Source organism: Oncorhynchus mykiss, chromosome 2, assembly GCF_057628025.1.
Source record: "Oncorhynchus mykiss isolate SJ-2025 chromosome 2, ASM5762802v1, whole genome shotgun sequence".
NCBI classification, from domain to species: domain Eukaryota; kingdom Metazoa; phylum Chordata; class Actinopteri; order Salmoniformes; family Salmonidae; genus Oncorhynchus; species Oncorhynchus mykiss.
This window is the reverse complement of record NC_143023.1, coordinates 62544121-62569766: the sequence shown is the minus strand read 5'-3', so window position 1 is coordinate 62569766 and position 25646 is coordinate 62544121. Positions and strand designations below refer to the sequence as shown.

At 43.4% G+C, this 25646-nt stretch overlaps 1 protein-coding gene across 3 annotated transcripts in view; it reads right to left on the bottom strand.

Annotated features, from left to right (window-relative positions):
- Positions 1-13811, bottom strand: part of pparab (peroxisome proliferator-activated receptor alpha b) — a 68245-nt gene extending 54434 nt beyond the window's left edge. The window contains exon 1 of one of the 3 annotated variants that reach the window (XM_090185786.1): positions 13680-13811. The gene's annotated coding sequence lies outside the window, so the exon portion shown is untranslated. Of the gene's footprint in view, positions 1-12927; positions 13171-13679 lie in introns of those variants that run through there. The other 2 variants (XM_021617918.3, XM_021617927.3) reach the window with 2 other exon arrangements.
- Positions 13812-25646: the final 11835 nt, after the last annotated feature.

Genomic DNA, 25646 nt, shown 5'->3' with positions numbered 1-25646 from the left:
AGAGAAGTACACACACATAAACACGTCGACAAACAAGTACACACGTGCATGCAAGAACGCACGCATGCACTCACAGACACACAGAGTTACCAACATACCCACACGCTTGCCGATACCTCCATGAACACATTCTCTGTACTACAGCAGCCTCTTGATACTGCTCTATGGTGACATTTGTCTTCAGAAGGACTCACCTCCCTAATGAACATGCATACCAGGCTTCTGAAAGAGGACGTGTGTTGTAAACAAATCAAATTTATTTATATAGCCCTTCGTACATCAGCTGATATCTCAAAGCCTACTGACATGTTGTTTTTGGAATCACAGATAATAAAATGTGATAAATGCAAGAAAGAAAGAAGTAAAGACGAAACCGGAAAGTCCTGTTTGAGGAGAGGAAAAAAATAAAGCCCTCCCCTCTCTCTCATTCTTTCTATCGCTCTGTCTCTATGCAGCTGTCAAACGCAGCCAAGCCAATTGCAGGTCTCAAGTTCCAGTGGTGTAAAGTACTTTAGTAAAAAATACTTTAAAGTAGTACTTGAGTTGTTTTTGAGGGTATCTGTACATGACTTGACTAATAATATTTACTTTTACTTGTCTTCGGGAATGCAGTGAAGTATGTACTTTTTACTCCATTTATTTGAATGCTTAGCAGGAAAGGAAAATGGTCTAACTCACACATCCCTGGTCATCCCCACTGCCTCTAATCTGGCGTACCCTCTAAACACATGCTGCATTTGTAAATGATGTCTGAGAGTTGGAGCGTGCCCCTGGTTATTCGTGAATAAATAAAATCTAGAAAATATGGCCGTCTGCTTTGCTTAATATAAGGAATTTGAAATGGTTTACACTTGTACTTAACACATTTTAGCAGTTACATTTACTTTTGATACTTAAGTATATTTAAAACCAAATACTTTTAGACTAACTCAAATAGTTTTTTACTGGGTGACTTTCACTTGAATCATTTTCTATTAAGGTATCTTTACATTTACTCCAGTATGACAATTGGGTACTTTTTCCAGCAATGTCAAGTTCCTAAAGACAAGTCTCTCACAGTGCAGCCAAGCCACTTAGAAACGTACAGCCCAAGAACAGAACAGGAGAAGTATCCCATAGCTCCCATAGGAATAGACTAAACACGTACAACACATGGTTAGGAAGGGACTATGTCCTCAGATTGTGGGTCGTAGACATTATGCAGGTACTATTCATCTGCAGTGGTTCTACACCATAGCGCTGTGCACCATGATGTGAAATTGCATGGAAAGCTCTGATGGGAAATTATACCTTTTTGAAAGCTAAAGAAGACCCATTGGGTTCTGTCAGTGCATGCAGTAACCAACTCAACAGGCTTGCTGCTGGTAGAACAAGTGTCCGGCAGCTCAAATCACCCTGTATCATTGGTGCAGCAGAGAGAACAGTTTTTCAGGTGCACATTGAAGGGCCCTCTGGGGAATATTTCATACATCAATATCAGATCAATTTCTATAAAATCTTTGCAACTGAAAATGCCGTCCTCAGGAACTTCAGCTTGCAATCAACATAGTATAGCCTACATGCACAAAATATGTGAGTAGACCTCCTTGTGCATGAACATGAACACTTTGGGATATGCAACCATGGCAGATCATTAATGGATATTAAACCAAGAGGAAATTTTACAGCATGATAAGGGCCAGTGCGGAAATTTTTCACTGATGGGAGGGTGACCTTTGAACTAAAGGCAAACTCCACGTCCACACACCCCTGGCAGTATGGACAAGGGCCCCACGGCAGCAACCAAAGATAATGATTATGTAACCCTCAACTACCAGTGCAGTCAGTTTGTGTCCAGGCTAGAATGTAAAACAATTTCCAGTAAAATGTACAGTGCATTACTGGTAGCAATTTGCCAATAGGTTATTGTAATTTATTTTATGGTAATTTTATGGTAATCCATTTTACAGTACCAACATGTTTACTGCATTCTAATTTACAGTATATTACTGGAATTATCCATGCCGTGACATATTACCCAGTGTTCTTTGCAAGTTTTAATTTTTACATTTACATTGTGGTAATTTAGCAGGCACTCTTGCCCTTAGCAACTTACAGTCACTGCATTCAATGAAGGTCGATAAAAATAACGCTTATCACAGTCATAGCAATTAAAACATGTCTATAACCATTACTTAAAATGTTGTTATAGTTAAGGATACATTGGTGAAAATAATTGTATACTGAACAAAAATATGAATGCAACATGCAACCATTTCAAAGAGTTTACACAGTTCCAGTTCAAATGAGGAAATTGGTCAATTGGTAAATTCATTAGGCTCTAATCTACAGATGACTGGGAATACAGATATGCATCTATTGATCACAGATACCTTCAAATAAATGGGCCTCGGGATCTCGACATGGTGTTCATGTGCATTCAAATTGCCATTGATAAAAATGCAATTGTGTTCGTTGTCTTTAGTTTCTGCCTGCCCATACCATAACCCCACCGCCACTATGGGACAATCTGTTCCCAACGTTGACATCAGCAAACCACCCGCCCACGATGGTGCCGGAGGAGATGGCTGCCATTTTACAGGCTCCTAACCAGCTGTGCTATTTTATGTGTTTTTTTTTCACATTGTTTGTAACTTATTTTGTACATAATGTTGCGGCTACTGTCTCTTATGACCGAAAAAAATGTTTATTTATATCAGAACAGCGGTTACTCACCTCGAACTGGACAAAGATTTTTTCTTTAATGATTCCGACGCAAAGGATATACTGCTTCTCCAAGACCAGGCCCAAATCCCCATTATTCGTGTAAAGAAAATACGGAAATTCAAGGGGCGGAGATTGGGGTGCCTTGTGAGAATTTGTCGGCGAGTGGGTAACCCACCTCTACCATCCGTTCTATTGGCCAACGTGCAATTACTGGAGAATAAAGTGGATGATCTCCGTTTGAGACTATCCTAGTAATGGGACATTAAAAACTGTATTATCTTATGTTCCACTGAGTTGTGGCTGAATGACGACACAGATAACCCAGCCAACTGTTTATTTTCTGTGCATCGGCAGAACAGAACCGCTACGTCTGGTAAGACGAAGGGTGGGGTGTGTGTCTATTTGTCAATAACAGCTGGTGCACGATGTCTAATATTAAGGAAGTCTCAAGGTATTGCTTGCCTGAGTACCTCATGATAATCTGTAGACCACACTATCTACCAAAATACTGTATTACACTGTATTTCATTGCTCTGGCATCAAGTTTTTATTTATTTATTTATTTCACCTTTATTTAACCAGGTAGGCAAGTCGAGAACAAGTTCTCATTTACAATTGCGACCTGGCCAAGATAAAGTAAAGCAGTTCGACTCATACAACAACACAGAGTTACACATGGAGTAAAACAAACATACAGTCAATAATACAGTAGAAAAATAAGTCTATATACAATGTGAGCAAATTAAGTGAGATAAGGGAGGTAAAGGCAAAAAAAAGGCCAAGGTGGCGAAGTAAATACAATATAGCAAATAAAACACTGGAATGGTAGATTTGCAGTGGAAGAATGTGCAAAGTAGAGATAGAAATAATGGGGTGCAAAGGAGCAAAATAAATAAATACAGTAGGGGAAGAGGTAGTTGTTTGGGCTAAATTATAGATGGGCTATGTACAGGTGCAGTAATCTGTGAGCTGCTCTGACAGCTGGTGCTTAAAGCTAGTGAGGGAGATAAGTGTTTCAAGTTTCAGAGATGTTTGTAGCTCGTTCCAGTCATTGGCAGCAGAGAACTGAAAGGAGAGGCTGCCAAAGGAAGAATTGGTTTTGGGGGTGACCAGATAGATATACTTGCTGGAGCGGATATACAGGTGGATGCTGCTATGGTGACCAGCGAGCTGAGATAAGGGGGGACTTTACCTAGCAGGATCTTGTAGATGACCTGGAGCCAGTGGGTTTGGCAAAGAGTATGAAGCGAGGGCCAACCAACGAGAGCGTACAGGTCGCAGTGGTGGGTAGTATATGGGGCTTTGGTGACAAAGCGGATGGCACTGTGATAGACTGCATCCAATTTATTGAGTAGGGTATTGGAGGCTATTTTGTAAATGACATCGCTGAAGTCGAGGATCGGTAGGATGGTCAGTTTTACGAGGGTATGTTTGGCAGCATGAGTGAAGGATGCTTTGTTGCGAAATAGGAAGCCAATTCTAGATTTAACTTTGAATTGGAGATGTTTGATGTGAGTCTGGAAGGAGAGTTTACAGTCTAACCAGACACCTAGGTATTTGTAGTTGTCCACATATTCTAAGTCAGAATCGTCAAGAGTAGTGATGCTGGACGGGCGGGCAGGTGCAGGCAGCGATCGGTTGAAGAGCATGCATTTAGTTTTACTTGTATTTAAGAGCAGTTGGAGGCCACGGAAGGAGAGTTGTATGGCATTGAAGCTCGTCTGGAGGGTTGTTAACACAGTGTCCACAGAAGGGCCAGAAGTATACAGAATGGGGTCGTCTGCGTAGAGGTGGATCAGAGACTCACCAGCAGCAAGAGCGACATCATTGATGTCTACAGAGAAGAGAGTCAGCCCAAGAATTTAACCCTGTGGCGCCCCCATAGAGACTTCCAGAGGCCCGGACAACAGGCCCTCCGATTTGACACACTGAACTCTATCAGAGAAGTAGTTGGTGAACCAGGCGAGGCAATCATTTGAGAAACCATGACCAGCTCTGAAACCAGATTGCATAGCGGAGAAGGTGTGGTGGGATTCGAAATGGTCGGTAATCTGTTTGTTGACTTGGCTGTCAAAGACCTTAGAAAGGCAGGGTAGGATAGATATAGGTCTGTAGCAGTTTGGGTCAAGAGTGCCCCCCCTTTGAAGAGGGAGATGACCGCAGCTGCTTTCCAATCTTTGGGAATCTCAGACGACACAAAAGAGGTTGAACAGGCTAGTAATAGGGGTTGCAGCAATTTCGGCAGATAATTTTAGAAAGAAAGGGTCCAGATTGTATAGCCCGGCTGATTTGTAGGGGTCCAGATTTTGCAGCTCTTTCAGAACATCAGCTGACTGGATTTGGGAGAAGGAGAAATGGGGAAGTTACAGTGAATATCTCAGTATTGTATTAGCACTAACCAGATATAGTCAGATATACTGTATATCATAAGATATCTGGTGGTACTGAACAAAAATATAAACGCAACATGTAAAGGGTTGGTTCGATGTTTTATGGTCCCACATTCCATACGCACAAAAAGCTTATTTCACTCAAATATTGTGCACAAATTTGTTTACATCCCTGTTCGTGAGCATTTCTCCTGTGTCAAGATAATCCATCTACCTGACAGGTGTGGCATATCAAGAAGCTAATTAAACAGCATGATCATTACACAAGTGGACCTTGTGCTGGGGACAATAAAAGGCCACTTTAAAATGTGCAGTTTTATCTCAAGTTTTGAGAGAGTGTACAAATTGGAATGTTGACTATAGGAATGTCCACCAGAGTTGTTGCCCGACAGTTTTATGTTAATTTCTCTACCATAAGCCCGCCTCCAGTATTGTTTTCGAGAATTTGGCAGTACGTCCAACCGGCATCACAACTGCAGACCATGTGTATGGTGTCGTGTGGGTGAGCAGTTTGTTAATGTCATGTTGTGAACAGATTGCCCCATGGTGGGGTTAAGCTACGGACAATGAACAAAATTGCATTTTATCGATGGCAATTTGAATGCACAGAGATACAGGGATGTGATCCTGAGGCCCATTGTCGTGCCATTCATCCGCCACCATTGCCTCATGTTTCAGCCTGATAATACACGATATCATGTCACAAGGATCTGTACACAATTCCTGGAAGATGAAAATGTCCCAGTTCTTTAATGGCCTGCTTTATTCACCATACATGTCACCCATTGAGCATATATGGATCGAAGTGTACGACAGCGTGTTCCAGTTCACGCCAGTATCCAGTAACTTTGCACATCCATTGAAGAGGAGTGGGACAACATTCCACAGGCCACAATCAACAGCCTGATCAACATTATGCAAAGGAGATGTGGTGTCATACTGCGTGAGACAAATGGTGGTCACACCAGATACTGACTGGTTTTCTGATCCACGCCCCTGCTTTCTTTAAAAGGTATTGGTAAACAACAGATGCAATATCTGTATTCCCAGTCAGACTGTGCCTTTGCCGGACTGGTATGGGCTAGGGCACGGGTGTTGCTAGGTGTGGTTAGGAGCGATTTTGTTTTGACGTGGGCTAGGTTAGAGAGAGGCGTAGGGAGAGCGAGGGGAACGGATAGGGACAGGTTTCTGCTCTGGCTTCTCATGAGTCTCTTTAAACGGGGGCTGTGGGAAGCCAGGCAGAATTTAGTTAAGACAGGGAGAGATTGGGGGGTGGAAGGGATAGTGAGGAGGGTGGAAGGTGATGTGAGGGGGAGGATGAAGAGGGAGGAGAGGAAGTGGGGGCAGCATGCGGCACGGGAGAGGTGGAAGGGGGGTTTAGGGCTGGGAGTGTTAGAGTTAGATGTGTAAGGGGATAGATTAGGGACGGGGACATAGGGAAAGGGTTAGGTATTGGTTAGGTATGACGGGGAGGGACGATGCTCCCCTGAGGTTGGTTTTGTTTTGTTTGGGTGTTTGGTGGCTTTTGTAAATAGAATGAATGAGAATTATTGTTTTGTAAAGTATGAATGGTATAGATGGTAATTAATTATTTTTTCAAAAAAAAAAAAAAAATATCTGTATTCCCAGTCATATTGTCACACCCTGACCATAGTTTACTTTGTATATTTCTATGTTGTGGTTGGTCAGGGTGTGATCTGAGTGGGCATTCTATGTTACATGTCTAGTTTGTCTAGTTCTATGTTCGGCCTGATATGGTTCTCAATCAGAGGCAGGTGTTCGTCATTGTCTCTGATTGGGAACCATATTTAGGTAGCCTGGGTTTCACTGTGTGTTTGTGGGTGATTGTTCCTGTCTATGTGTTTTTCACCAGATAGGCTGTTTTAGGTTTTCGTTACGTTAATCACGTTCTTTATTTTGTAGTGTTTGCATTGATTCGTGTTTTACGTTTGTTCATTAAAACATGGATCGCAATCTACACGCTGCATTTTGGTCCGACTCTCCTTCTCACCAAGAAAACCGTTACAGAATCACCCACCACCAACGGACCAAGCAGCGTGTAAACAGGCAGCAACAGCAGCGTAAAGAGGAATGGACATGGGAGGACGTTTTAGATGGCAAGGGCTGTTACACTTGGGAGGAGATACTGGCTGGAAGAGATCGCCTCCCATGGGAACAGGTGGAGGCACTTAGGAGAGCAGAGGCAGCCGGAGAGAGGAGCCGGCGATATGAGGGAACACGGCTGGCAAGGAAGCCCGAGAGGCAGCCCCAAAAATTTATTGGGGGGGGGCTAACAGGGAGAATGGCTACGCCAGGTAGGAGACCTGGGCAGACTCCCTGTGCTTACCGGGGGGCTAGAGAGACCGGACAGACACCGTGTTATGCAGTGGTGCGCACGGTGTCTCCAGTGCGGGTGCATAGCCCGGTGCGGTATATTCCAGCTCCGCGTGTCTGCCGGGCTAGATTGAGCGTCGAGCCTAATGCCATGAAGCCGGCTCTACGCAGCTGGTCCCCAGTGCGTCTCCTTGGGCCGGCTTACATGGCACCAGCCTTGCGCTCGGTGTCTCCGGTTCGCCTGCATAGCCCAGTGCGGGCTATTCCACCTCGCCGCACTGGCAGGGCGACCGTGAGCATTCAACCAGGTAAGGTTGGGCAGGCTCGGTGCTCAAGAGCTCCAGTGCGCATGCACGGTCCGGTTTTTCCAGTACCACCTCCACACCCCAGCCCTCCGGTAGCAGCTCCCCGCACCAGGCTTCCTGTGCGTGTCCTCGGCCCAGTACCACCAGTGCCAGCACCACGCATCAGGCCTACAGTGCGCCTCGCCTGTCCAGCGCTGTCGGAGCCCTCCTCCTCTCCAGCGCTGTCGGAGTCTCCCGCCTGTTTAGCGCTGTTAGAGCCTTCCTTCTCTACAGCGCTGCCGGAGTCTCCCGCCTGTTCAGAGCTGCCAGTCTGCATAGAGCTGCCAGTCTGCATGGAGCTGCCAGTCTGCATGGAGCTGCCAGTCTGCAAGGAGCTGCCAGTCTGCAAGGAGCTGCCAGTCTGCAAGGAGCTGCCAGTCTGCAAGGAGCTGCCAGTCTGCAAGGAGCTGCCAGTCTGCATAGAGCTGCCAGTCTGCAAGGAGCCGCCAGAGCTGCCTTTCTGCAGGATGCCGCCAAAGCTGCCAGTCTGCAAGGAGCCGCCAGAGCTGCCAGTCTGCAAGGAGCCGCCAGAGCTGCCAGTTAGCATGGAGCAGCCAGGGCCGCCAGTCAGCATGGAGCAGCCAGGGCCGCCAGTCAGCATGGAGCAGCCAATGCCGCCAGTCAGCATGGAGCAGCCAGTCAGCATGGAGCAGCCAGAGCTGCCAGTCAGCATGGAGCAGCCAGAGCTGCCAGTCAGCATGGAGCAGCCAGTCAGCATGGAGCAGCCAGAGCTGCCAGTCAGCATGGAGCAGCCAGTCAGCACGGAGCAGCCAGAGCTGTCAGTCAACCAGACTCTACCAGATCTGCCAGTCGACCAGACTCTTCCAGATCTGCCAGTCGACCAGACTCTTCCAGATCTGCCAGTCGACCAGACTCTTCCAGATCTGCCAGTCGACCAGACTCTTCCAGATCTGCCAGTCGACCAGACTCTTCCAGATCTGCCAGTCGACCAGACTCTTCCAGATCTGCCAGTCGACCAGACTCTGCCAGATCTGCCAGTCAGCCAGGATCTGCCAGAACCGCCAGTCAGCCAGGATCTGCCAGAACCGCCAGCCGGCCAGGTTCTGCCGGATCCAACTACCTGCCTGGGCTTCCTCTCAGTGCTGAGCTTCCTCTCAGTGCTGAGCTTCCTCTCAGTGCTGAGCTACCCATCAGTCCCGAGCTACCTCTGTCCCGAGCTGTCCCTCTGTCCCGAGCGGTCATTAAGGAGGGTAACCTATCTAGGGACGCTAAGGAGGTGGACTAAAACGATTATGGAGTGGGGTCCACGTCCAGCGCCAGAGCCGCCACCGCGGACAGATGCCCACCCAGACCCTCCCCTATAGGTTCAGGTTTTGCGGCCGGAGTCCGCACCTTGGGGGGGGGGTACTGTCACACCCTGACCATAGTTTACTTTGTATATTTCTATGTTGTGGTTGGTCAGGGTGTGATCTGAGTGGGCATTCTATGTTACATGTCTAGTTTGTCTAGTTCTATGTTCGGCCTGATATGGTTCTCAATCAGAGGCAGGTGTTCGTCATTGTCTCTGATTGGGAACCATATTTAGGTAGCCTGGGTTTCACTGTGTGTTTGTGGGTGATTGTTCCTGTCTATGTGTTTTTCACCAGATAGGCTGTTTTAGGTTTTCGTTACGTTAATCACGTTCTTTATTTTGTAGTGTTTGCATTGATTCGTGTTTTACGTTTGTTCATTAAAACATGGATCGCAATCTACACGCTGCATTTTGGTCCGACTCTCCTTCTCACCAAGAAAACCGTTACACATATGATATATCCGTAGATAAGGCCTAACAAATGTAATAAAATTGACTGATTTCCTTATATGAACTGTAACAGTAAAATCTTTGAAATTGTTGCATTTTTTTTTCAGTATATGTTTATTCAGTATAAATGTTATTATTAAGTAACTACTGCCACATATCACTTCAATTGGTACAGCACTCTCACTAAAGGATGCAACAAAAATAACCACTTACAAAGCCTTAAAATATGTTAATGATCAGCGATTCTTCCTCTTCCCACAATATTTCTCCACAATAAACCATCATTTACAGTTTGCTGCAGTAAATATATAGCAAAACAGCAATACAGTACTTTGCTGTTGAATTGTAATTAAAATAAAATCAGCAATTTCTAATAGTGCATATATAACTATATACACTGTATATTTCAGCATACCAACTGATATGTTGTGTTTTATATCACCTGCAATTTAGACCCTAACAAAAGCATCTAAACTGACAGTGGCTACTGGGCAGAACAGATTAAAGGGACATGGCTAGCAACTCGAATATTAAAGGTTCTCTGATCAGAGGGTGTGCTCGCCACCGGGGCCCCGCCCCCGGCCCTGCCGTGATTTTCCAAGGGCAGTACCAAGTCCCGCCCGACACCCAGCTGAGCGTGGAATCGAGCGTACCCATAACTACCCGGACCAGCATACAGCGTGAAGCCAAACCACAAAACATAAATAACAAAAAGCAAAACATACAATAATCCTACGCCCACCCCCACCCCTGATTGGAGGAACTCAAACATTTACATTGTACATTTGTGTATATAACTATTTCAACGCTCATCAATTCTACCCTTCAGACAGCCACAGATCAACCCAAATTTCCCAATAAATCATCATTGTAACATTTCCCCAAGCAATACATCTCTCCATTCTCCCATGGCGTCACACTCGGGACTTGAACCTCCCCATCTGCAACATTTCTGCCAAAATTGCCCAGGAAAATAAACATTTTACCCAAGGCAGCAATGATATTTCCTATTGACTGACTGTGGTCCTTCAAATCGCCTAACAATAGAGTTTCCAGGTCCAACCGCACCCTGATATTATGGCATAACAACCATTCCTGGACCTGACTCCAAAAACAAGTTACCGACGGACAGTAACAAAAGAGATGCTCTACAGATTCTACCTCATGGCAGAGTCTGCAACTGTCTGACTGTTGAATCTTATATTGAAAAAAGCTAAATTGATGCATCAGTTGTTGTCCTGTGTATCAGTTCATAAACCCGGTGCCATGGTATTGGGACATCGAAACTCTGTTCCCAACTATCTTGTATGTAGCATAGTGGCCAACCCTCTTGACCATAAGTGAAACAGATTTTTTACTATCTATATTAGCTATTTCAAACCATTTATGATGTTTAATTGGTGGCAGACAAACAAATTCATTCCAACTCTGTATGGCTTCATTTAAAATAAGGTGACATTAAACAAGGTTCCATTGTCAATCCACCAGAAATTGATAGTTTTAATCTGTATAACAGCAAAGAGCCCCCTTTTAAACATCAGACATGCCTCTCTAAGAGTAGCTTTGAGAGAGAGAGGTGTTAAATGCCTTGATATTTAGTAGTTTTAGCTCTCCAAACTCAATTTTTTGCTGATACTTTGATCTGTCTCCTATATAAACATAATTGTTAGGGAACCACTACCACATACCAGTTAAATTGGTACAGCATTCTCACTAACGGATGAAACAAATATAACTGCTTATTAGACACACCTCAAAATATGTTAATGAGTAAGAAACAACAATACCCCACACCCACTAGTGTTCAAAAGGGTTTTGGCACTCCAAAACTCCAGTGTTGATATTGTATTCTGAATCACAGTAAATTACTGGCAACTCCCTAAACTGAATAGAGTAGGTCACCGTAGAATGCACAATACCTTTCTGTAAACACTGTAGAATGCACAGTAAAATACAGTAAATGTGTTACACAGCATTAATTATGGTGCATTGTCAGAGACTCCCCTCCCACAATGCACCGTAATTACTAATGTAAAACACATTTATGGTATTTTACTGTGCATTCTACAGAAAGGTCTTGTGCATTCTATGGTAATCTATTGTATTCAGTTTATACAATATCATACTATTGATTAATACAAGTTACTGATACAATTACAAAACGTCTAACAGTATATCCTTACCAAGCCTCACAGAGAATACTGTGACCCATGTGTAACAAATTCAGAAAAATAGTGGATGACTAAAAGAAGGTAACAAATGGGTTAAAATCTCAACTAGCCTGGCTGTGGAAAAACCCAGGCAGCATTCCTGTAGCTTGGGGGACTGGGACAGGTACAGCAGGATTTGGGTCAAGTTTCAGACTCACAGAGGAAGTGTGCAATTTGGCACTGAATGCCACCCTCAGAGTGGGGTCACAGCCAGGGCCTGCCATTATCAACAGCGACCCTGGAGCAATTGGGGTTAAGTACTGTACCTTGCTCAAGATTTTTCACCTTGTCGACATGGGGATTTGAACCCAATGCTCCAACCGCTAGGCTACATGCCGCTCCAACCTCTAGGCTACATGCCGCTCCAACCTCTAGGCTACATGCCGCTCCAACCTCTAGGCTACATGCCGCTCCAACCTCTAGGCTACATGCCGCTCCAACAACTGTACTCCCAGACAAACATTTTAGCTCCATCACTGAATATGTCCTCAACACCGCCTCTCACCCCTATTTGACATATCAAGAAAAACTTCAAAGTGTAGACTAACTGGTGCATGGGACAATAAAACATATGTTTTTGTCTTAACTTAACACTTCTGCAATGAGAAAAATCTTGAACATTTTCTATAAGTTAAATGCATATCCTAAAATAGAACATCTCTCTCAAGCTCCAATTATTAGGGTAAGGCTCCACTAGGGCCAACATTTGTTACTTTGATTCAAGGAGTGTGCAGTGCAACATGTAGCCTAGTCTATGCGTGGGGAAAAAATAACTTAACAATGTCTTGCATGTGCAACTTGGAGTATAAGACTGTCACAAAACTCTCATGGGCAGTTGTTTATTCATAGTAGTAACCGAGTACAAGAGTTACGAACAGCCTTACATCACGAAAAGCGTGTATCGATATCCATGTCGGATGCGCCGGCGTGCCCGATGTGAAATCAGATTATACAATAACAATGGCCCCAGATATCTTGTTGCAACAATATCCATTCATAGATTTTCTGTTATTTTGCTGAAACTATAAATATGAATGGAATAAATTCCCTCAAAAACATCATTCGATGAACACAGGCAAATTCGAATCGTAACATTTAAATTCTATGTCAACACCATATAGACGTAAAGTAATGCAATTCACATCAATATGTGCAGTAATAAAGCGCTCAAATTGATCTACCTTACAGTAGACAGCCCGATCTGAAGCCGCCATATCGTCAGAAATCTAGGTGCGTTGAGAAACTGTCAGTGCGAGATCGGGAGGAACGAGGAGAGAAAAATAGTCCCCTTCAACACGTCCTTGTTTGTCTCCTAAACAACGCTGTCGCTGTCAAAATTCCCCACCACACAGACCATAGAGCTCGACCCACCCGCCGGAACTGACGTCATAACTGACAGCTGAGGCAAAGAAGCACACACCCCTGACACACCTATCATTTCAACGAATAGAAAAAGTTCATTAAAAGATCTCAATTGTCGACCCTCGCGTCCTCGCTCATCGTCTCCTTCTCAACATCCATTGGATGAGAAAGCCAGATGTCCCGCCTCTCTGTCCTTCTCCTCCAATAGATTTTGAGAAGGAGGAGGGGAGAGAGCACTCGAGAAGGTTGATATTGAGATTCTCCCCATGTCTTTTCCTTGTTCAGGACGCCTCTTAACAATGAAATGACGTGAGGGAGCAAGGCAAGAACAGTCCGCATCATCCAACTCTGTCCACTCGTAGCTGTTTGCCAATGTAGTAGGAAAGAATGTCACAGAAGCATCAATAACACTAAATATGGGCATTATAAGAACTTTCATGCTCCACTTTTATGCCCTCATATCTACATTTACTCAATGTTTATATACCTGTATTACCATGTTATAAACATAAACACACACACAAACACACAGGTCGTTATTGTAAAATATAATGGGTTCTCAATGACTTACCTGTTAAATAGTGGCAAAATAAACACACACATTCCACTTCAAGTGCCCCTACTAGTTCCCTGAATCCCATGTCATTCCCCCCTCTGCCTCCACAGCTCACCACTGGCCCTAGAGAGTACACTCTTAAAATATGCTGGGTTATTTTTGACTCAGCCAGTTGGGTCACTTGAAAGCCTTGTTCACATTGGCAGTTTGAAGTGACTTAAATCCTATTTATTTGCATATCCGATTTGAATCTGTTCTTTCTCCTGCAGTCTGAACAGCCAAAAAACACCTGTACTATGACCACTAGTGTAGCCATGTTACCTTTGTAGGTGGTTTGAAGTCAGATACAAATCGGATTCCTGGCCATGTGACTTGTGGTCAAATCTGATTTATTTACCCTCAAGTGGCTTTTAGACTGTTGTTTGACATATCTTGTTGCTTGCTAGCTACTCTGTTTAAAGTTTTGACAATACTATATGGTAGCTAACTAGCTTGTTAATTGTTTACAAACAAATCAGTGAATGTGCTAGAAAGCTAAACAGCTACCTAGCTATCTAGTTGACTGCTGTGGCTAGCTATCTAGTTGACTGCTGTGGCTAGCTAGCTAGTTGACTGCTGTGGCTAGCTAGCTAGTTGACTGCTGTGGCTAGCTATCTAGTTGACTGCTGTGGCTAGCTAGCCAGTTAACTACAGTGGCTAGCTAGCTAGTTGACTGCTGTGGCTACCTAGCTAGTTGACTGCTCTGGCTAACCAAAAAGGACTTGTTTTGAAAGTTGGATAATTTATTCTTTGAGGCTTTAAAAGTGTTCTTACACTATACTTTTGAACATTCAAAGCAACTGTGAAACATCCGTGGCGGGCATTGTTGCCACCTTAGCTTGCTACATAACTTCTGAGTGATAGGAAGCATGAGCACCACCAATCAGCCTACACCACTGTGAACACACACCTGTTGTTGCTATGACCACTAGCGTAGCCATGTCAGCAAATTACTGCTGTCTGAACACACACAAATTCGATTTGGTTACTTGTAACTTGCTGTTTGGACAGTCAGTAGTCCAAAATGGATTTAAAAAACAAAACTGATCTGAGCATTAAGGCCTGCAGTGTGAACAAGGCTTCAGTTGGGTTATTGAGCTATGATCCACAGCGTTAGAGCAGAAGACTGGAGGCGTGGCTTAACAGGGCGTGGCTGTCAAATAGTTATTTTTGGCCACCTGTGAGAGTACATGTAATTCTGGTTAATCTATTCTGTTGTATTGTCAACACATGTTAAGGGTGAGCACTGACACTTTGGTAGCTTAATGAGGCATAAGTTGAGTTCCTCAAATGCCTATGCGTATCCCAACGTTGGAGTAGTTACAACTTTATATTATTTAAACAATGTTATTAATTGTATATTAAAAAGGTCATTCTTATTCCCATGTAAAATATATTTTTGAGTGACTAAAATATTACCCTTAATATTTGTTTTAGATAAAAATGCTACATTGTGTAGAAAAATTACTTTATCACTCATGTCTGACTACTAGGAAGTTTGAACAGACAGGCTGAGTGGGCATGGGAGCCTATATTCATGAGCTCCCCCTAACTGACAGCTCTTTGAAACACCTATGTCAAACAACTTGAATGTAGTGAGCAGCATTATTCTCTTATACTACTTTGGTGATACACAAAGCAACTCAAACATTGAAATTGCATCAATTATACATCTCCCATTTGCACATCGCTTGTAATGTAGTACACAACAGCACACATGCATGTGTTGACTTGGCAACTATATCAGAGTCTTGAAAGACCCCCCCCCCCCCCCCTTTTGTTCCAAGACCCCCCCTTTTGCACCAGACACATATTAATAGTGAAACATATAAGTATATTTGCCATAGATTAAAATGGTAAACTTTGTAATTATATTTACTGACAGTTTACAGTCAAATGTTGGCACCAGTAGAGTAGCTATCTTGCTATATAAATCACGCCCTTCTGCAAACACGCCTTCTCCGATGTTGGTTACAAGGCATAATTTAGTTAAATTGGGTAGAAGAATATCACGTTACCATCGGCGTATTAAAATGAGAAAGTTAGGGTGATGTTACCATGTGCCCTCCTGCTTCCTAAATCCAAATGGTTTGACACAGGGCAGGGGACCAGTAACTTCATGATCAAACATCTCTTTTCATTCTTTGAACTGGTTTAATCCAAGTATCATCAAAATTCAAGAAAACTATTATTTTGACTGTTCATGACCATTAAAATTTTGAAAGAGGAAAATATTGAAGAAAACTTAACATTTACCGTGTACAAAAATGACATGATGAACAGGAATGACATGTTCGCTCACGGGTGGTCAAAAATACCTATTTCAAAGAAACACCCCCAACACACCTCCTGAAAATAATCTATGGATCACATTAAAAAAAGACATCCAGTATGAAAGTGAATAAAAACTGATGGCTAAATTAACCCATGTTTGATTAATCCAAAGGTGTGACCTATTTGGGGCTTTGGCAACCCATGAGGATAAATGTCATTAATGTCCATCATTTTAAGTTTGTGCACCATAAGTTTGTATTTTTATTCAATTGTTTTGCACATCACACCTTCTGATCTAAATTGCAAACATAACATGATATGGTGGATGGTCTCCTCTCAGCTGATGGAGCTATCTCCATCCCTCTGGAAGGTGACCCCAAGCATCCTGGTGGTCTCTGTTTTTCTGTTCTACCTGATAATTCATTGCACACACCTAACTCAGTCCCTAATTAGAGGGAAAAAATAAAAACATTTAGCGGAATTTGGTTCAAGGTCCAAAGTTGAGTTTGTGGGCGTTTGGTATATGACGTACAGCAGCCACGTGGGAGTACTATCACTGACCTCCGGGTCTTGTGCTTCCAGGTGTGTCTGCTCGCTGCTCAGGTTGTCCTTCCTCTCCTCTGCAGATCCAACACCTGTCCCGGTTCCAGGTTTCCTCCAGATGTGACGCTTGGCATTCAGGTCAAAGAGTTCAATCTCAGTTTCATCAGACCAGAGAATATTGTTTCTCAAGGTCTGAGAGTCTTGAGGTACCTTTTGGCAAACACCAAGTGGGCTGTCAAGTGGCTTTAACTGAGGAGCGGCTTCAGTCTGAACAATCTACCCTAAAGGCCTGATTGGTGGAGTACTGCAGAGATGGTTGTCCTTCTGGAAGGTTCACGCATCTCCACAGAGGAACTCTGTCAGAGTGACCATCGGGTTCTTGGTATCCTCCCTGACCAAGGCCCTTCTCCCCCGATTGCTTAGTTTGGCCGGGTGGCCAGGTATGGGAAGAGTCTTGGTGGTTTCAAACTTCTTCCATTTAAGAATGATGGAGGCCACTGCGTTCTTGGGGACCTTCAATGCTGCAGAAATGTTTTGGTACCCTTCCCCAGATTTGTGCCTCAACACAATCCTGTCTTGGAGCTCTACGGACAATTCCTTCGACCTCATGGTTTGGTTTTTGCTCTGACATGCACTGTCAAGTGAGGGACCTTATATAGACAGGCGTGTGCCTTTCCAAATCGAAAGAATTTACTACAGGTGGACTCCAATTAAGTTGTAGAAACAAGTCAAGAATGATCAATGGAGAAAGGATGCACCTGAGCTCAATTTCGAGTCTCATAGCAAAGAGCCTGAATAGTTATGTAAATAAGGTTGTCCTGTTTTTTATCTTTAACAAATGTGTAGAAAATGCATAAAAACCTGTTTTCGCTTTGTCATTATGGGGTGTTGTGTTTAGATTGTTTAGGGATTTCAAAAAATATCAATTTTAGAATAAGTCTGTAATGTAACAAAATGTGGAAAAGGGCAAGGGGTCTGAATACTTTTCTGAGGGTACTGTACATAGGCACTTAGGATACATTTACTTCAAAATGAATTACATTTTAAAGTTCAAATTAAATCCATAATTAATTTAAAATTCCAAAAAATAAACCATTCAAACAATACATAATCAATTTACATTAGATAAATAAACAAAGGGTCATCCAATCAAACAAAAACAAAACAAAAGCAATACATATATATTTTTTAAAGTCAGTCAATCAGTCACTCCGTCCACAATGTGTCTGTGTCCTTGTGTTGTGGTAGGGGAAGGGATGTGGTCTGGGCTGGCAGTTGTTGAAAGGAATTGGCAGGTGTGGTTGGCTCTGGGTCATTAAGCTTCAATGCCATACAACTCTCCTTCCGTGGCCTCCAATTGCTCTTAAATACAAGTAAAACTAAATGCATGCTCTTCAACCGATCGCTACCTGCACCTACCCGCCTGTCCAACATCACTACTCTGGACGGCTCTGACTTAGAATACGTGGACAACTACAAATACTTAGGTGTCTGGTTAGACTGTAAACTCTCCTTCCAGACCCATATCAAACATCTCCAATCCAAAGTTAAATCTAGAATTGGCTTCCTATTTCGCAACAAAGCATCCTTCACTCATGCTGCCAAACATACCCTTGTAAAACTGACCATCCTACCAATCCTCGACTTTGGCGATGTAATTTACAAAATAGCCTCCAATACCCTACTCAACAAATTGGATGCAGTCTATCACAGTGCAATCCGTTTTGTCACCAAAGCCCCATATACTACCCACCATTGCAACCTGTACGCTCTCGTTGGCTGGCCCTCGCTTCATACTCGTCGCCAAACCCACTGGCTCCATGTCATCTACAAGACCCTGCTAGGTAAAGTCCCCCCATAACTCAGCTCGCTGGTCACCATAGCATCTCCCACCTGTAGCACACGCTCCAGCAGGTATATCTCTCTAGTCACCCCCAAAACCAATTCTTTCTTTGGCCGCCTCTCTTTCCAGTTCTCTGCTGCCAATGACTGGAACGAACTACAAAAATCTCTGAAACTGGAAACACTTATCTCCCTCACTAGCTTTAAGCACCAACTGTCAGAGCAGCTCACAGATTACTGCACCTGTACATAGCCCACCTATAATTTAGCCCTATCAACTACCTCTTTCCCAACTGTATTTAATTTATTTATTTATTTTGCTCCTTTGCACCCCATTATTTTTATTTCTACTTTGCACATTCTTCCATTGCAAAACTACCATTCCAGTGTTTTACTTGCTATATTGTATTTACCTTGCCACCAAGGCCTTTTTTGCCTTTACCTCCCTTCTCACTTAATTTGCTCACATTGTATATAGACTTGTTTATACTTTATTATTGACTGTATGTTTGTTTTACTCCATGTGTAACTCTGTGTTGTTGTATCTGTCGAACTGCTTTGCTTTATCTTGGCCAGGTCGCAATTGTAAATGAGAACTTGTTCTCAACTTGCCTACCTGGTTAAATAAAGGTAAAATAAAATAAATAAATAAATAAATACAATTAAGGAGCGGGGAGGAGTTAGGGGCAATAGGGGGCATAATAGGGAGGTCTGGGTCCGTTGGTGGTATGATGAGGGGTCTAGGAGGGGGAAGACGGTTCATCAAAGGGAACAAGGGGTTTGGCGGGTCGTGTTTGCTGGCGTCAAGGTTTGGGTTCTGGTGTGGTCTTCTGGTCTGGTCTCTTGTTGGTCTGTTGTTTGTCTGGTCTTTTCGATTTGGTCATTTTTGTCCAGTTTGGGTAGTTGTCATCTACGAACTGGAATTGTGTGGTGAGGGGGTCTTCCGGTTGTATGACCTCTCTCTGAGTTAAATGGGGCTGAATCTACGCACTTTCTGAATTTTGACCAAAAGTATTCTAGTAACTGGGGGGTCCTGAAACTGCCTTCAAATGATTTCTGTGGCGCTGGGGGTTTCACGGGGCAGTTCACGTCAGATGGCACAAAGCCCATTCCTCTCTGGAGAACTACCCTGCTGAATTCCAGGCGGGTCATGGTTTCTGGTCTGGTGGTTGTTGTTGCTGGTCCTGCTGTTCCCTGGCGTTTGACGGCTCCATCCTTGGCAGGCTCCTCGTTGGAGATTAGTGTCTGCCTCACTGCGTCGTAGTGGCTTATCAAAGTATGTATTTCAATACTTCTGAGTATTTTGTAATTTGTATTACACTGGGCTGAACTATAGTCCAATGTATTTGGTAACAATATATTTCCGGGAGCTGTAATTTGTATTTTCAAAATACAAAATACTTTCTATTCATTTTTTCATAGCAGATCACTATGGTCCCCTTTCACCTTGCATTGGTGTCAGAAGTCTGATAGCACTATGGTGTGATAAGAGCATTTGCTAAATTAACTAAACATAAATGTGTTTGTGAAAATGGACAATTGTAAAGCACGCTGAGTATTATTCCAGTAAGCTCCGCCCAAAACAAGGTTTAGTCTAGAAGGAATACATATTTTGTCAAAATTGACATTTCATAGCAGGTTTAGGATAATTAACGTAGCAGGTTAGGAGAATTAGGTTAAGTTGTATCCCATCTAGCCATGACCCCGAAACAAGGCCAATAACATAATGAATAAAAATGTAAATGCAACATGCAACAATTTCAAAGATTTTACTGAGATACAATTCATATAAGGAAATCATTCACTGTAAATAAATTCATCAGGCCCTAATCTATGGATTTCACATGACTTGGAATACAGATATGCATCTGTTGGTCACAGATACCTAAAACAAAAAAGGTAGGGGCGTGGATCATAAAACCAGTCAGTATCTGATGTGACCACCATTTGTCTCATGCAGCGCAACACACTCCTTCGCATAGAGTTGACCAGGCTGTTGATTGTGGCCTGTGGAATGTTGTCCAACTCCTCTTCAATGGCTGTGCGAAGTTGCTGCATATTGGCGGGAACTGGAGCATGCTGTTGTAGACGTTGATCCAGAGCATTCCAAACTTGCTTATTGGGTGACATATCTGGTGATTACGCAGCACATGCAAGAACTGGGACATTTTCAGCTTCCAGGAATTGTGTACAGATCTTTGTGACGTGGGGCTGTGCATTGTCATGCTGAAGCATGAGGAGATGGAGGCGGATGAATGTCACGACAACGGGCCTCAGGATCTCGTCATGGTATCTCTGTACAGTCAAATTGCCATAGATAAAATGAAATTGTGTTCCTTGTCTGTAGCTTATGCCTGCCCATACCATAACCCCACCACCACAGTGGGGCACTATGTTCACAACGTTGACATCAGCAAACCACTTGCCCACAAGACACACGTGGTCTGCGGTTGTGAGGTCGGTTGGACGTACTGACACATTTTATAAAATGACTTTGGAGACGGTTTACAATAAATTAACATTCAATTCTCTGGCAACAGCTCTGGTGGACATTCCTGCAGTCAGCATACCAATTGCGCGTTCCCTCAAAACTTTAGACATCTGTGGCATTGTGTTGTGTGACAAAATTGCACATTTTAAATTGACCTTTTATTGTCCCCAGCACAAGCTGCATCTGTGTAACGATAGTGTGGTTTATTCAGCTGCTTGATGTGCCACACCTGTAAGGTGGCTGGAGTAGCTTGGAAAATGAAAAATGCTCACTAACAGGAATGTAAACAAATTTGTGCACAACTTTTTAGAGAAGTACATTTTCTGTGCATATGGAAAATTTTTGGCATATTTTATTTCAGCTCATGAAACATGGGACCAACACTACAAGTTGCGTTTATATTTTTGTCCAGTGTAATACCCTGTGTGCTTTGCAGTTCATTTTGGTATGTCCATTTTCACATAAACATTTACATATTGGTCATTTGGCAAACACGCTCATCCAGAGTGACTTACAGTCAGTGCATTCAACTAAAGCAGATTAACAACACTTATCACAGCCATAGCAAATAAAACGGTTCTGTAATCGTTACTGAGAATGTTGTTGCTGTTTGTGTCGTCTACTTGAAAATGTCCTTCAGTATTTTAAAATATTAAATACGTATTTAAATTAAAGCAATTTCAAAGTACAATTATTTTCTAGATTATTTTGATACGTTGCTCTTTATTGTGTTTTGTAATTGTAATTTGGTAGTTTTGCCCATATCCTGATGAAAAGGTCATATCATTCTGTCCAAACAAAACAGGCATACCAGGGCAGGAGGACCTTGTCAATGAGAAGCTTGTATAAAATGTCAAAAACACTTAATTCTAAATCATTGTTTTCATGCAGCTTAAATTCTTCGGCCACGCTAATGTGAAAAATACGAAAACCAGTCCATATCATTGTGAGGAATGCCGAACGCATCATAGCGTGGAGTATTAAGTTACCCACAGTTCATATGATTTAGCAGAGCATGCATTAAAACCTTGAGGAGAATGTAATAACATATGGATATTGCAATAATTGTTGCACTAAGTTCAACATTAGTGGACCATTTTTGTTTGTACAGGCCTGGCCAGGTGCTGAGTGTGCAACAACCCGTCCACTGATTACATTTCTCCTGCAGCCTGTTTCTTCATGTTCTGTCCCCAGTCTGGACTCCATCACACTGTGCCATTGGCAGAGTGCTGTGTGTTGCTCCATCAGACCCTGGCTGCTGGCCCAGATACCTTCCTCTTCTTCCCGTACCCTGGGGCCAGTTTGTACCCTCCAGACCCCTGTGCTCCAAATACTGTGCTCCACACTCGCGCATGCACACACACACACATACACGGCCCTGTGGCAAGCGGTAATCGACAGCTCTCTGCATTCCCTGGAGCGGCTCCAAGGCCCCAGCCATGGCACTGGAGGTTTTTCCCTGTGAAGAAAGGATCATTAAGAAGATAGGGCTCATTTCAACACTTTTTGAACATGTCTCAGAGGGGTTGTCAAAAAAAAAGAGTGTCCAGCCATCGGATTTACAGTGTCTCTGTCTGCACCTCTTTGTTTGGTTTCACAATCTGAATCTGGGAATGGACACAAAATGTTTCCCCACAGCTCCTTCATGGGGGATCAACCCATTGACTCCCATTTGAGACAAAATGGCATAACCATACAGATATACAATATAAAGTCAGCAAAAAAAGAAACGTCCCTTTTTCAGGACCCCCGTTTTTCTTCCCTCTTCATTGTAAAAGGTTTAAACTATCATTGTCTGAAAAATATAACTGCCTATCATTGTCTATCATTGTCTTCAAATATCATTGTCTGAACTACTGAACTACTACACTGAACAAAAATATAAATGCAACATGTACAGTGTTGGTCCCATGTTTCATTAGCTGAAATATATGCATTTTGAAATGGTTCATATGCACAAAAAATGTTAGTGAGCATTTCTCCTTTGCCGAGATAATTCATCCACCTGGAAGGTGTGGCATATCAAGAAGGGGGGGGGGGGGGGGGGGGGCGGGGGGGGGGGGGGGGGGGTGCTGAGGAGTATTTCTGTATGTAATTAAACCCTACTCGTTATGATTGGCTGGGCCTGCTTGTGCCTTCCAAGGCCCACCCATGGCTGCAACCCTACCCGGTCATGTGAAATCCATAGGTTAGGGCCTAACACAATTATTTAAATTGACTGATTGCCTCATATGAACTGTAACTCAGTAAAATCATAGAAATTGACATTTTTGTTCAGTATATAAAAACTATAAAAAACAACAGCTTTGGTGCTATTTTAACATGTATGTTGTGAATTTTCAAATCTCTTAATACAAAACTCCAAATTGGTAACATTTGTAATGCAGCAAGTCTTACATTCAAAACCTTCTCTTGTGCATTCATTTTGTTTGGAAACATCTTTCATCACACGACCATTGATCCAAAATATTATGAAATGCCTTGAACAGCAAATGACACCTTTACAGGAAAGTATTCAGACCACTAGAAATCCTCACCAATCTACACACAATACCCCATAACGACAAAAGAAAACAGGTTTGAGACATTTTTGCAAGTTTATTAGAAATAAAATACTAAAATATCACATTTACATAAACATTCAGACCCTTTACTCAGTACTTTGTCGAAGCACCTTTGGCAGCGATTACAGCCTCTTCTTAGGTCTTAAGTCTTCTTAGGTATAACGCTACAAGCTTGGCACACCTGTATTTGGGGAGTTTCTCCCATTCTCCTCTGCAGATCCTCTCAAGCTCTCTCAGGTTGGATGGGGAGTGTCGCTACACAGCTATTTTCAGGTCTCTCCAGATATGTTTGATCGGGTTCAAGTCCGGGCTCTGGCTGGGCCACTCCAGGACATTCAGAGACTTGTCCTGAAGCCTCTCTGGCATTTTCTTGGCTCTGTGCGTTAGGGTTGATGTCCTGTTGGAAGGTGAACCTTTGCCGCAATCTGAGGTCCTGAGCGCTCTGGAGCAGGTTTTCAGGAAGGATCTCTCTGTACTTTGCTCCGTTCATCTTTCCCTTGATCCTGAATTGTTTCCCAGGCCCTGCCGCTGAAAAACATCCTCACAGCATGATGCTGCCACCACCCTGCTTCACCATAGAGATGGTGTCCGGTTTCCTCCAGACATGAAGCTTAACATTCAGACCAAAGAGTTCAATCTTGGTTTCATCAAACCAGAGAATCTTGTTTCTTATGGTGTGAGAGTCCTTTAGGTTCCTTTTGGCAAACTCCAAGTGGGCTGTCATGTGCCTTTTACTGAGGAGTGGCTTCTGTCTGGCCACTCTACCATAAACTCCTGAAGTGCTGCAGAGATAGGTGGTCCTTCTGGAAGGTTCTCCCATTTCCAAAGAGGAACTCTGGAGGTCTGTCAAAGTGACCATTGGGTTCTTGGTAACCTCCATGACCAAGGACCTTCTCACCCGATTCCTCAGTTTGGCCGGGCAGCCAGCTCGAAAATCAAATCAAATCAAATTTGATTTGTCACATGCGCCTTACCGTGAACTTTATTTGTAGACCTTATCGTGAACTTTATTTGTAGACCTTATCGTGAACTTTATTTGTAGACCTTATCGTGAACTTTATTTGTAGACCTTACCGTGAACTTTATTTGTAGACCTTACCGTGAACTTTATTTGTAGACCTTACCGTGAACTTTATTTGTAGACCTTACCGTGAAATACCAACTTACAAGTCCTTCTTGAACAGTGCAGTTCAAGAAGAGTTAAGAAAATATTCACAATTTTTATTTTTTATTTTTTTTACACAATAACATAATTATAACGAGTCTATATACAGGGGGTATCGGTACCGAGTCAGTGTGCGAGGGTACAGGTTAGTTGAGGTCATTTGTACATGTAGGTACTGGTGAAGTGACAATGCATAGATAATAAACAGCGAGTAGCAGCAGTGTACAAAGAAATGGGGAGGGGGTCAATGTAATAGTCCGGTGGCCATTTGAGTAATTGTTCAGCAGTCTTATGGCTTGGGGGTAGAAGCTGTTAAGGAGCCTTTTGGTCCTAGACTTGGTACTCCTGTACCGCTTGCCGTGCGTTAGCTGAGAAAACAGTCTGACTTGGGTGACTGGAGTCTCTGACAATTTTATGGGCTTTCCTCTGACACAGCCTATTATATAGGTCCTGGATGGCAGGAAGCTTGGCCCCAGTGATGTACTGGGCCTTACGCACTACTCTCTGTAGCGCCTTACGGTCAGTTGCCCAGCAGTTGCCATACCAGGCGGTGATGCAACTGGTATGGATGCTCTCGGTGGTGCAGCTGTAGAACTTTTTGAGGATCCGGGGACCCATGCCAAATAATTTCAGTCTCCTGAGGGGGAAAAGTTTTGTTATGCCCTATTCACGACTGTCTTGGTGTGTTTGGACAATGATAGTTCGTTGGTGATGTGGACACCAAGGAACTTGGAACTCTCAACCTGCTCCACTACAGCCCCGTTGATGTTAATGGGGGGCCTGTTCAGTCCACCTTTTCCTGTAGTCCACAATCAGCTCCTTTGTCTTGCTCACATTGAGGTAGAGGTTGTTGTCCTGGCACCACACTGCCAGTTCTCTGACCTCCTCCCTATAGGGTGTCCCATCGTTGTCGGTGATCAGGCCTACCACTGTACCACAGCAAACCTAATGGTGGTGTTGGAGTCGTGTTTGGACATGCAGTCGTGGGTGAACAGGGAGTACAGGAAGGGACTAAGTACACACCCCTGAGGGGCCCCAGTATTGAGGATCAGCGTGGCAGACGT